Source organism: Brachyhypopomus gauderio, chromosome 4 (assembly GCF_052324685.1).
Source record: "Brachyhypopomus gauderio isolate BG-103 chromosome 4, BGAUD_0.2, whole genome shotgun sequence".
Taxonomy (NCBI): Eukaryota; Metazoa; Chordata; class Actinopteri; order Gymnotiformes; family Hypopomidae; genus Brachyhypopomus; species Brachyhypopomus gauderio.
In genome coordinates this window covers 13,468,738-13,480,900 of record NC_135214.1, presented here as the reverse complement: position 1 = coordinate 13,480,900, position 12,163 = coordinate 13,468,738, and positions in this window count along the sequence as shown.

Sequence of the window (12,163 nt, the reverse complement as noted above, 5' to 3'; positions counted from 1 at the left end):
CCAACGTGAAATCATTTTCTTGTGTTGTAAAATGTCTCATACAGCACCAAACTACTAAGCATTTTTAGCCGACTGGTCACCTGATAAACTAGTCGCACTAGCCCAAATCAATGATAGATAACGTGAGGACGACCACATACAAATAATTAAGGTAGAGTTAGCAAATCTATGTGTTAAGCTGAACGTCTTCAGTTGTATAGGTTTTGTTAGGCAACATAAATTACATTCATTTGTGAAAGAAGAAACGGGAAGTTCCCCATTACCTGTGAAAAATGCCCATCTGCATTCATGTAATGACAACACTCAGTAGCCTATAACTCCTTCTCCTACTTTACGGTCTTTTACTGTCTTAATTGTAGGCCTATATTGATTTACTAATTGCAAAATATATGCAACAAGGCCTGCAGACAGTGGAGGGTAAACAGAAGTTACCTGAAGGACATGACTGTATATTGGATATAAATTATATCAGTTGGATGCGTGAATTTTTCTCCATTGAAAACTCACGTTTAGAGAATGTGACAAATAAAAGTCAAATTTCATTCAACATGTGCTTGTAATTTTTTTTATAATGAAGTGTTCCACGTGCACTAAAAAGTGCCCTTGTGGCTTTCCTGAAGTCCACAGTCATCTCCACTATCTTCTGGGCTTTGAGCATCAAGTTGCTGTTGCTGCACCAGGTCATCAGCCGGTCCACCTCCATCCTGTAGGCAGACTCATCACCGTCTGTGATGAGTCCAATGAGGGGGGTGTCGTCCGCAAACTTAATCAGTTTGACAGAGTCATGGATGGAGGTGCAGCAGTTGGTGTACAGGGAGAAGAGCAGAGGGGAAAGTACACAGCCCTGGGGAGATCCTGTGCTTAAAGTCCGCATGTTCGAGACAGTCTTCCCCAGCTGTACTCACTGGCTGCGGTCCATGAGGAAGTCTGTGATCCACCTGCAGGTGGAGTCGGGCACATGAAGCAGAGAGAGCTTGTCCTGGAGAAGGGTGGAAAGGATAGTGTTGAATGCAGAGCTGAACTCCACAAACAGGATCCTAACGTAGGTTCCTGGGGAGTCCAGATGCTGCAGGATGAAGTGGAGGGCCAGGTTTATGGCATCATCTATGGACCTGTTGGCCCTGTAGGCAAACTGCAGGGGGTCCAGAAGGGGGTTGGTGATGGCCTTGAGGTGGGATAAAACCAGACGTTCAAAGGTCTTCATGACTACGGACGTTAGGGCCACAGGCCTGTAGTCATTAAGTCCTGTGGCGCGTGGTTTCTTGGGGACAGGGACAATGATGGAGGACTTGAAACAGGCTGGGACATGGCATGACTCCAGGGAAGAGTTGAAGATTCCCGTGAAGACTGGGGCCAGCTCATCAGCACAGTGTCTCAAGATGGCAGAGGACACGGAGTCAGGGCCCGAAGCCTTGTGTGGATTTAGCCTCTTAAACAGCCTGTTCAGAGGAAGGCTGGGATATGAATACTGATATTTCACTGGAGTAATTATTTTTCAGCTGACTTTTTACTTCTACTCCTTACATTTGCACACCATTATCTGTACTTTATACTCCTTACATTTTAAAAATAGCCTCGTTACTGCTATTTCATATTGACTTGTTTTCATTCCGACGTGTGATCGTTTTAAAAAACCCTATCCTGACTAATTGCGCCATCCGGAGAGTGAATTTGATTGTGGTTGGATGAGTATAAGCATATAATATTCCGACACCCTATTGGTTTGTACGTGATCCATCGCACCTGCATATTGTGGCTGAAATTCTGTAAACCCAAAATGGTAAGCACAATAAAAGTCAGAAACAGTTGGGTAAGATAATAGAGTAAAATAAATTTATTAAGCAAGTATGGATTTATTAAGCAAGTATGGATTAATTTCTGTTATAAACGCACAAGACGTCTGCCACAGAGAGCTAATTCCCCTCTCCAAACTCTCATCTCTTATACTTTAACATGAGGTGATTAAAGCATATGATTGGATAAACTTGGCATAATTCACACATGATTTGACAAATGTATATTGGCCTCTCCCCTTGCATATATATATATATATATATATATATATATATATATATATATATATATATATATATATATATATATATATATATATATATTTTAGTGGTGTCAATTCCAGGTTCCGCGATTAAAAGTCCTCACCAGGATTTTGCTCAAGCTTGCTAGATTTTCTAATTAGCAATCCAGGTAAAATTAGTGGAATCCACACAATCCAGGAAGCCTGAGCAAAATCCTGGTGAGGACTTTTAATCTCTGAACCTGGAATTGACACCTCTAATATATACACTACCTTTCAAAAGTTTGGGGTCACCTAGACAATTTTGTGTTTTGCCCTGAAATCTCATACTTTTATTATGTTGGCTTGACAAAGCCAACATTCTGTTCTCCTTATTCTTCTTATTTTTATTATTATTATTATTATTATTATGTTGGCTTGCGAAGCAGCCAACATACTGTTCTCCCTATTCTTCTTATTTTTTTTATCTTTATTATTATTATTCTATTCCACTTTTCGGGAACTTTCACAGGTCGCAGTTTTTGAGCTAGAACCTTGAAAATTGGCAGGATCACAGATCTCATATGGAAGAAGTGTGCTTGTGCTTTTGGGACATGTCGGACATACGGTGTCCTCAGGACAAGTCCTCAAAGTTGACTTTTTCCCATAGAGAATGAATGGCGGAATGTTCAGAAATGTCCCCAGTTAGTGTGCTGTCATGAAAAATCTCCTGGATAAACAGCTGTAAATTCCTTCCACTTTCATCTAGAAGCTCCATTTAAATTTTAAATGAGAGAGATATTTGTCATTTCTGGCACGCCAAAATATCTAATCATTTTATCAATTACTTTTAGAGTTATGAGCATTTGTTTGGCACTAGACACAGAAAACTGCCCCATTAACTCCCATGTTAATTTCTCAAAATCAGAACTGTCTTTTTCACAATTTGCCTCTGTGTTTAACTTGTCATAAATCAGACAATATTAGGTCAAACAACACACAAATTACACCACAATGATCAGCCAAGGGTCCTCTCTCATACAATATCTTCGGTTAAGCGATACGTTAAATACAGCCCGAAGTACGACCGTTTGTTCGGAGGGTGCAAATCACATTAAACGAGGCTTCTAGAGTGGCAGAGACCGTGTTTCAGTTAAGGGATTTTTCACAATTTGCCTCTGTGTTTAACTTGTCATAAATCAGACAATATTGGGTCAAACAACACATAAATTACACCAAAATGATCAGCCAAGGGTCCTCTCTCATACAATATCTTCGATTAAGCGATACGTTAAATAGAGCCCGAAGTACGACCGTTTGTTCGGAGGGTGCAAATCACATTAAACAAGGCGTCTACAGTGGCAGAGACCGTGTTTCAGTTAAGGGATTTTTCACAATTTGCCTGTTTTTAACTTGTCATAAATCAGACAATATTGGGTCAAACAACACACAAATTACACCAAAATAATCAGCCAGGGGTCCTCTCTCATACAACATCTTCAGTTAAGCGATAAGTTAAATAGGGCCCGAACTACGACCGTTTGTTTGAAGGGTGCAAATCACATTAAACGAGGCTCCTCCACTCAGAGTGGTGTCAGTTATGTTGAATGTGTCTCCCCCTCCCCCCACACACACACACACACATGCATCTCTCTCATACCCACTCCACACAGTCAAACACATATACACCACACACACACAGATGGAGCAGAGGAACAGATGGGGAAGATGGAGCAGAGGGGCAGATGGGGCAGGTAGAGCAGCAGGGCAGGTAGAGCAGCGGGGCAGATGGAGCAGACGGGCAGATGGGGCAGATAAAGCAGATGGGGCAGAAGGGCAGATGGATCAGAGGGGCAGATGGGGCAGATAGAGCAGATGGAGCACACACGCACGGAACCTCTTCTCTCCCTCAGTCCCTGCAGCAGTATTAACTGTATAACTGAACAACCACTCAATTTTAACTAACCCACAACCAATTACCCCTCAACAGTAATTGCCCCACCACAGGTAAGTACCCCCTCAACAAAAAAATCACATCTAAACAAGCTTTTAACATAAATTACACAGTAATCTTAATACCCATGAACAACAATAACCCCAACAGGTCAATAAACCCTCAATATCAACTACCCCACAGCCAATTACCCCTCAGCAGTAATTGCCCCAAACAGCTATATTACCTATTAACCGCAACAACACCATTAAACGAATAGCCTTCAACAATATCAAATACATCTGCATTAACTACCCCAATGGCAATAGCCCCTCAACAGTAATTGCCCCACCACAGGTAAATACCCCTCAACAACAAATACAACATCTAAACAAGCTTTTACCAGGAACTACACAGAAATCTTTAAAGCTATCAACAACAATAACCCCAACAGGTCAATAACCCCTCAATGTCAACTACCCCACAGCCAATTACCCCTCAACAGTAATTGCCCCACCACAGGTAAATACCCCCTCAACAAAACATTCCACATCTACACAAGCTTTTGACAGGAACTACACAGTAATCTTAATACCCATCAACAACAATAACCCTAACAGGTCAATAACCCCTCAATATCAACTACCCCACAGCCAATTACCCCTCAGCAGTAATTGCCCCAAACAGCTATAATACCTATTAACCGCAACAACACCATTAAACTAATAGCCTTCAACAATATCAAATACATCTGCATTAACTACCCCAATGGCAATAGCCTCTCAACAGTAATTGCCCCACCACAGGTAATTGCCCCTCAACAACAAATACAACATCTAAACAAGCTTTTAACAGGAACTACACAGAAATCTTTAAAGCTATCAACAGCAATAACCCCAACAGGTCAATAACCCCTCAATGTCAACTACCCCACAGCCAATTGCCCCTCAACAATAATTGCCCCACCACAGGTAAATACCCCCTCAACAAAACATTCCACATCTAAACAAGCTCTTCACAGGAACCACACAGTAATCTTAATACCCATCAACAACAATAACCCCAACAGGTCAATAACCCCTCAATATCAACTACCCCACAGCCAATTACCCCTCAGCAGTAATTGCCCCAAACAGCTATATTACCTATTAACCGAAACAACACCATTAAACTAATAGCCTTCAACAATAACAAATACATCTGCATTAACTACCCCAATGGCAATAGCCCCTCAACAGTAATTGCCCCACCACAGGTAAATACCCCCTCAACAAAACATTCCACATCTAAACAAGCTTTTAACAGGAACTACACAGTAATCTTAATAGCCATCAACAACAATAACCCCAACAGGTCAATAACCCCTCAATGTAAAATACCCCACAGCCAATTACCCCTCAACAGTAATTGCCCCACCACAGGTAAATACCCCCTCAACAAAACATTCCACATCTAAACAAGCTTTTAACAGGAACTACACAGTAATCTTAATAGCCATCAACAACAATAACCCCAACAGGTCAATAACCCCTCAATATCAACTACCCCACAGCCAATTACCCCTCAGCAGTAATTGCCCCAAACAGCTATATTACCTATTAACCGCAACAACACCATTAAACTAATAGCCTTCAACAATAACAAATACATCTGCATTAACTACCCCAATGGCAATAGCCCCTCAACAGTAATTGCCCCACCACAGGTAATTGTCCCTCAACAACAAATACAACATCTAAACAAGCTTTTAACAGAAACTACACAGAAATCTTTAAAGCTATCAACAACAATAAACCCAACAGGTCAATAACCCCTCAATGTCAACTACCCCACAGCCAATTACCCCTCAACAGTAATTGCCCCACCACAGGTAAATACCCCCTCAACAAAACATTCCACATCTAAACAAGCTTTTAACAGGAACTACACAGTAATCTTAATACCCATCAACAACAATAACCCCAACAGGTGAATAACCCCTCAATATCAACTACCCCACAGCCAATTACCCCTCAGCAATAATTACCCCAACAGCTAAACTACCCCTCAACTGCAACTACCCCTTTAGCCAAATACATCAGCATCAACCACACCAGTCAATTTAGTAGCTGATGCCTAGTGCTACACTGATCATATTGATGCCATTTGTCTATCCTCCCCTTCTTTCATTTCATTCATCCCTCCATCCTCCCATAGGAATGCATTGATTTCATCAATCTCTTAATTTTCAAGATATAGTAATCAAACTTGGTAAAATGACTCAGGAGCTGATGTGTAGCACTGCACTGAATATCATATTGATGCCATTTGTCTATCCTCCCCTTCTATCATTTCATTCATCCCTCCATCTTCCCATAGGAATGCATTGATTTCATCAATCCCTTAATTTGCAAGATATATTGATCAAACTTGGTAAAATCACTTAGGAGCTGATCCCTAACACTACACTGAATAACATATTGATGCCATTTGTCTATCCTCCCGTTCTATCATTTCATTCATCCCTCCATCCTCCCATATGGACCCATTGATTTCATAACTCCGTTAATTTTCAAGACTTAATGATCAGACTTGGTGAACTGACTCAATAGCTGATCCCTAGCACTGCACTGAATATCATATTGATGCCATTTGTCTATCCTCCCCTTCTATCATTTCATTCATCCTTCCATCCTCCCATAAGAATGCATTGACTTAATCACTCCCTTAATTTTCAAGATATAGTGATCAAACTTGGTAAAATGACTCAGAAGCTGATCCCTAACACTATACTGAATATCATATTGATGCCATTTGTCTATCCTCCCGTTCTATCATTTCATTCATCCCCCCATCTCATAGAAATGCATTGATTTAATCAATCCCTTAATTTTCAAGATATAGTGATCAAACTTTGTAAAATGACTCAGGAGCTGATCCCTAACACTATACTGAATATCATATTGATGCCATTTGTCTATCCTCCCATTCTATCATTTTATTCATCCCTCCATCCTCCCCTACACTGAATATCATTTAACAGTGATAACATTGAAACAACCTTTAACATCATTTAGCAGGTTGTCAACATTTAAACAGCCTTCAACATCATTTAGCAGGATATCAACATTAAAACAACCTTTAACATTAGGAGGTCAACAACATTCAAAACAACGTTTCAGCTGCTTTGCAAGCCAACATAAAGTTTGTTCACAAACTTTGCCTATCTAGTTATGTTGGCTTGACAAAGCCAACATTCTGTTCTCCTTATTCTTCTTATTTTTATTATTATTATTATTCTTCTATTTCGATTTTCGGTCGTTTTCACAGGTCACAGTTTTTAAGCTAGAACCTTGAAATTTGGCATGTTCGCAGATCTCATTTGGAAGAAGTGTGCTTGTGCTTTTGGGACATATTGGACATACGGTGTCCGCAGGACAAGTCCTCAAAGTGGACATTTCCCCATAGGGAATGAATGGCGGAATGTTCAGAAATGTCCCCAGTTAGAGTGTGCTGTCATGAAAAATCATCAAAAATCTCCTGGATAAACAGCTGTAAATTCCTTCCACTTTCATCTAGAAGCTCCATTTAAATTTTAAATGGGAGAGAAACTTGTCCTTTCTGTTAAACCAAGATATCTAATCATTTGATCAATTACTTTTAGAGTTATGAGCATTTGTTTGGCATTAGACACAAAAAACTGCCCCATTAACTCCCATGTTATTTCTCAAAATCAGAATTGGATTTTCACAATTTGCCTCTATATTTAACTTGTCATAAATCAGACAATATTGGGTCAAACAACACACAAATTACATCAAAATGATCCGCCAGGGGTCCTCTCTCATACAATATCTTCAGTTAAGCAATAAGTTAAACAGGTCCCGAACTACAACCGTTTGTTCGGAGGGTGCAAATCATATTCTAGAGTGGCAGAGACAGTGTGTCAGTTAAGGGATTTTTCACAATTTGCCTCTGTTTTTAACTTGTCATAAATCAGACAATATTGGGTCAAACAACACACAAATTACATCAAAATGATCAGCCAGGGGTCCTCTCTCATAGGATATTTTCGGTTAAACGATAAGTTGAACAGGTCCTGAACTACAACCGTTTGTTCGGAGGGTGCAAATCACATTAAACAGCCTTTAACATCATTTAACAGTGATAACATTGAAACAACCTTTAACATCCTTTAGCAGTTTATCAACATTTGAACAACCTTCAACATCATTTAGCAGGATGTCAACATTTAAACAACCTTTAACATCATTTAGCAGGTTATCAATATTTAAACAACCTTCAACATCATTTAGCAGGATGTCAACATTTAAACAACCTTTAACATCATTTAGCAGGTTATCAATATTTAAACAGCCTTTAACATCATTTAGCAGGATGTCAACATGTAAAAAACAACCTTTAACATCATTTAACATTACATTGATAACATTAAAACAACCTTTAACATCATTTAGCAGGTTATCAACATTTAAACAGCCTTCAACATCATTCAGCAGGATGTCAACATTTAAACAAACTTTAACATCATTTAACAACAACCTTTAACATTAGTTCAATGGAGCAGAGGGGCAGATGGAGCAGAGGGGCAGCTGGGGCAGAGGGTGAAGGGGCAGATGGAGCAGAGGGGCAGATGGAGCAGAGTGGGCAAACATTTCAACAGCATTTAACATCATTTAAGAGTGTTAACATTTAAACAGCATTCATCGTGATTATAGTAATAGTAATCAGCAGGTTATCAATCATGAAACATTCAAACAGCCTTTTATTCATTTTCACCTGACGTCAGCATTATTGCAGGTTTACATTGAACATTTCAACAGCATTCAACATCATTTAATAGTGTTAACATTTAAACAGCATTCATCATGATTATAGTAATAGTAATCAGCAGGTTATTATTCCTGAAACATTCAAACAGCCTTTTATTCATTTTCACCTTGACGTCAGCATTATTGCAGGTTTACATTGAACATTTCAACAGCATTCAACATCATTTAATAGTGTTAACATTTAAACAGCATTCATCGTGATTATAGTAATAGTAATCAGCAGGTTATCAATCATGAAACATTCAAACAGCCTTTTATTCATTTTCACCTGACGTCAGCATTATTGCAGGTTTACATTGAACATTTCAACAGCATTCAACATAATTTAATAGTGTTAACATTTAAACAGCATTCATCATGATCAATCATGAAACATCCAAACAGCTTTTTTTTCATTTTCACCTGACGTCAGCATTAGATAAGTTTACATTGAACATGTCAACAGCATTTAACATCATTTAGTAGTGTTAACATTTAAACAGCATTCATCATGATTATAGTAATAGTAATCATTATTACAGGTTTACATTGAACATGTCAACAGCATTTAACATCATTTAATAGTGTTAAAATTTAAACAGCATTCATCATGATTATAGTAATAGTAATCATAGTAATCAGCAGGTCATCAATCATGAAACATCCAAACAGCTTTTTTTTTCATTTTCACCTGACGTCAGCATTATATAAGTTTACATTGAACATTTCAACATCATTCAACATCATTTATTAGTGCATTCATCATGATTATAGTAATAGTATTCAGCAGATTATCAATCATTAAACATCCAAACAGCCTTTTATTCATTTTCACCTGCCTTCAGCATTATTTTAAGTTTATATTTAACAGCAATTAATATAAATTAACAGTTTTATGACAATGAAAGTAAGTATATAATGATGAATCGACCAATGAAATCATTTTTGTAAAATATGTTATGGTCAACAACAGGGTCTTTAGTTCAGCAGGGTCATAGTCGGTATCCTAATATGCACATGGTTGTCCAATGGTTGACCTGGTCAGTGGGCAGGCCTGTACAGTTTGTCCCATCACTTTGTGCGCACTGTGTGCATCTGTCTCCCACCAACACGGCCTGTTTACACACGTTGTCTGTAATCCCAGTGAACACTGCTGGGGCCGCGCTACTGAGTCCTTATGGAACCTTCCCTTGGGTCCCATTGCTTGAGTGCTTGACCAGACAATCTCTGCCACTGTCAGGGATCTGCTGGGTGGCCGTAAGCCTCCGCCTCACTGTGGTAGTAGAGAAGCCAGTTCTCGCTGTTCTTCCATAGTTTTTTTTTTTTTTTTTGTCATGGTCGACAACAGTGTCAATAGTCCAGCAGAGGTCATAGACAGCGTTCCAATATGTGTTGAAGGTTGGAGCTCCTCTCTGTCTCTGTATCTGTTTCCCACCAACAGGGCCTGTTTAAACACGTTGTCTGTAATCCCAGTGTGCGCTGCTGGGGCCATGCTCCAGAGTCTTTATGGAACCTTCCCATGGGTCCCATTGATCTGCCACTGTCAAGGCTCTGTTGGGTGGACATAAGTCTGTGGTATCACTGTGGTACTGCAGAAAACATCCCTCGGGTATTTTGACGGGCCTTGCCAGGTCCTGTGCCAGCACACAGACACACATGCAAACAGTGCACACAAAGTGACGGGACAAACTGTACAGGCCTGCACACTGACCAAGCCAACTATTGGACAACCACGCAACCCCCACCCCACCCCCTTCCTGGTAGCTGAACTGAAACTGCAGTTTCAGTGCAGAAAAGGACATAAAATGTAGCATAAATGAAAAATGACCAACAGCAGTTATAAGATAAGGAGGGGTTAATTTAAAGGCATACATAAGGCTGTAACCACCCTCAGGTAATGAGCTAACTGATGCATAATGCCCACCTCCTGAAAAACAACAAAAAAACAAAAGGCAATTAAACACATCTACAGATGTCATATATGGACACAAAACAAAGGAGAACTAAGTACATCTGTTGACGTCATATAAGGACACAAAATAAAGGACTATTAAACACATCTTTTATGTCATATATGGACACAAAACAAAGGACAATGAAACATACATTGATGTCATATATGGACACTAAACAAAGGACAAATAAACACATCTATTGATGTAATATATGAACATTAAACAAAGGTCAATTAAACAGGTATTTTCATGTCATATATGGACACAAAATAAAGGACAATTAAACACATCTGTTGATGTCATATATGGACACAAAACAAATGACAATTAAACACATATATTGATGTCATATATGGACACAAAACAAAGGACAATTAAACACATATATTGATGTTAGATATGGACACAAAACAAAGGCAAATTAAATACATTTATAGATGTAATATATGGACATTAAACAAAGGTCAATTAAACAAGTATTTTCATGTCATATATGGACACTAAACAAAGAAAAATTAAACACATACCTTGATGTCATATATGAACACTAAACAAAGAACAATTAAACACATATTTTAAAGTCATATATGGACACTAAACAAAGGACAATTAAACACATACATTGATGTCATTTATGCAGGGCCGGCCCAAGCTTCCATGGGGCCCTATGCAGAGTTTAATTTTGGGCCCCCCATACCACCACCTCAGCACCAAATGCTACATCATCTTGGTGCTCTTGGGAGTGGCCTATTGGCAAGGGGGCTCTAAGTGGCCACGTAATTTGAGTATGCCTAGGGCCGGCTCTGCATAAATGGACACTGAACAAAGGACAAATTAACACACATATTGATGTCATATATGGACACTGAACAAAGGACAATTAAACACATACATTGATGTCATTTATGCAGGGCCTGCCCAAGATTCCATGGGGCCCTATGCAGAATTTAATTTTGGGCCCCCCATACCACCACCTCAGCACCAAATGCTACATAATCTTGGTGCTTTTGGGAGCTGCCTATTGGCAAAGGGGCTCTAAGTGGCTGCATAATTTGAGTATGCCTAGGGCCGGCACTGCATAAATGGACACTGAACAAAGGACAAATTAACACATATATTGATGTCATATATGGATACTGAACAAAGGACAATTAAACATACGCTGACATCTACATGACTACTGTCTCTGCTACGGGAATCCACTGGAATAGGGCATCTTGTGAGGAGGCTGCATTCTGTAACAAATCAATCGTAATGTAACATGGAGATACAAGTATGCAAAAATAGGCACAGGGTCAAAATACCAGAAAAGCACACAGAAGAGCAGACAAAATCCAAAGGGGCAAACTCGGAGGTCAAGGTGCAATACTAGATAAGTTAACTGTAGACAAAAATTATAAATAGAACTGCTATTTCAAGAGAAAATCAGGATTCACAAAATTAAGAGATT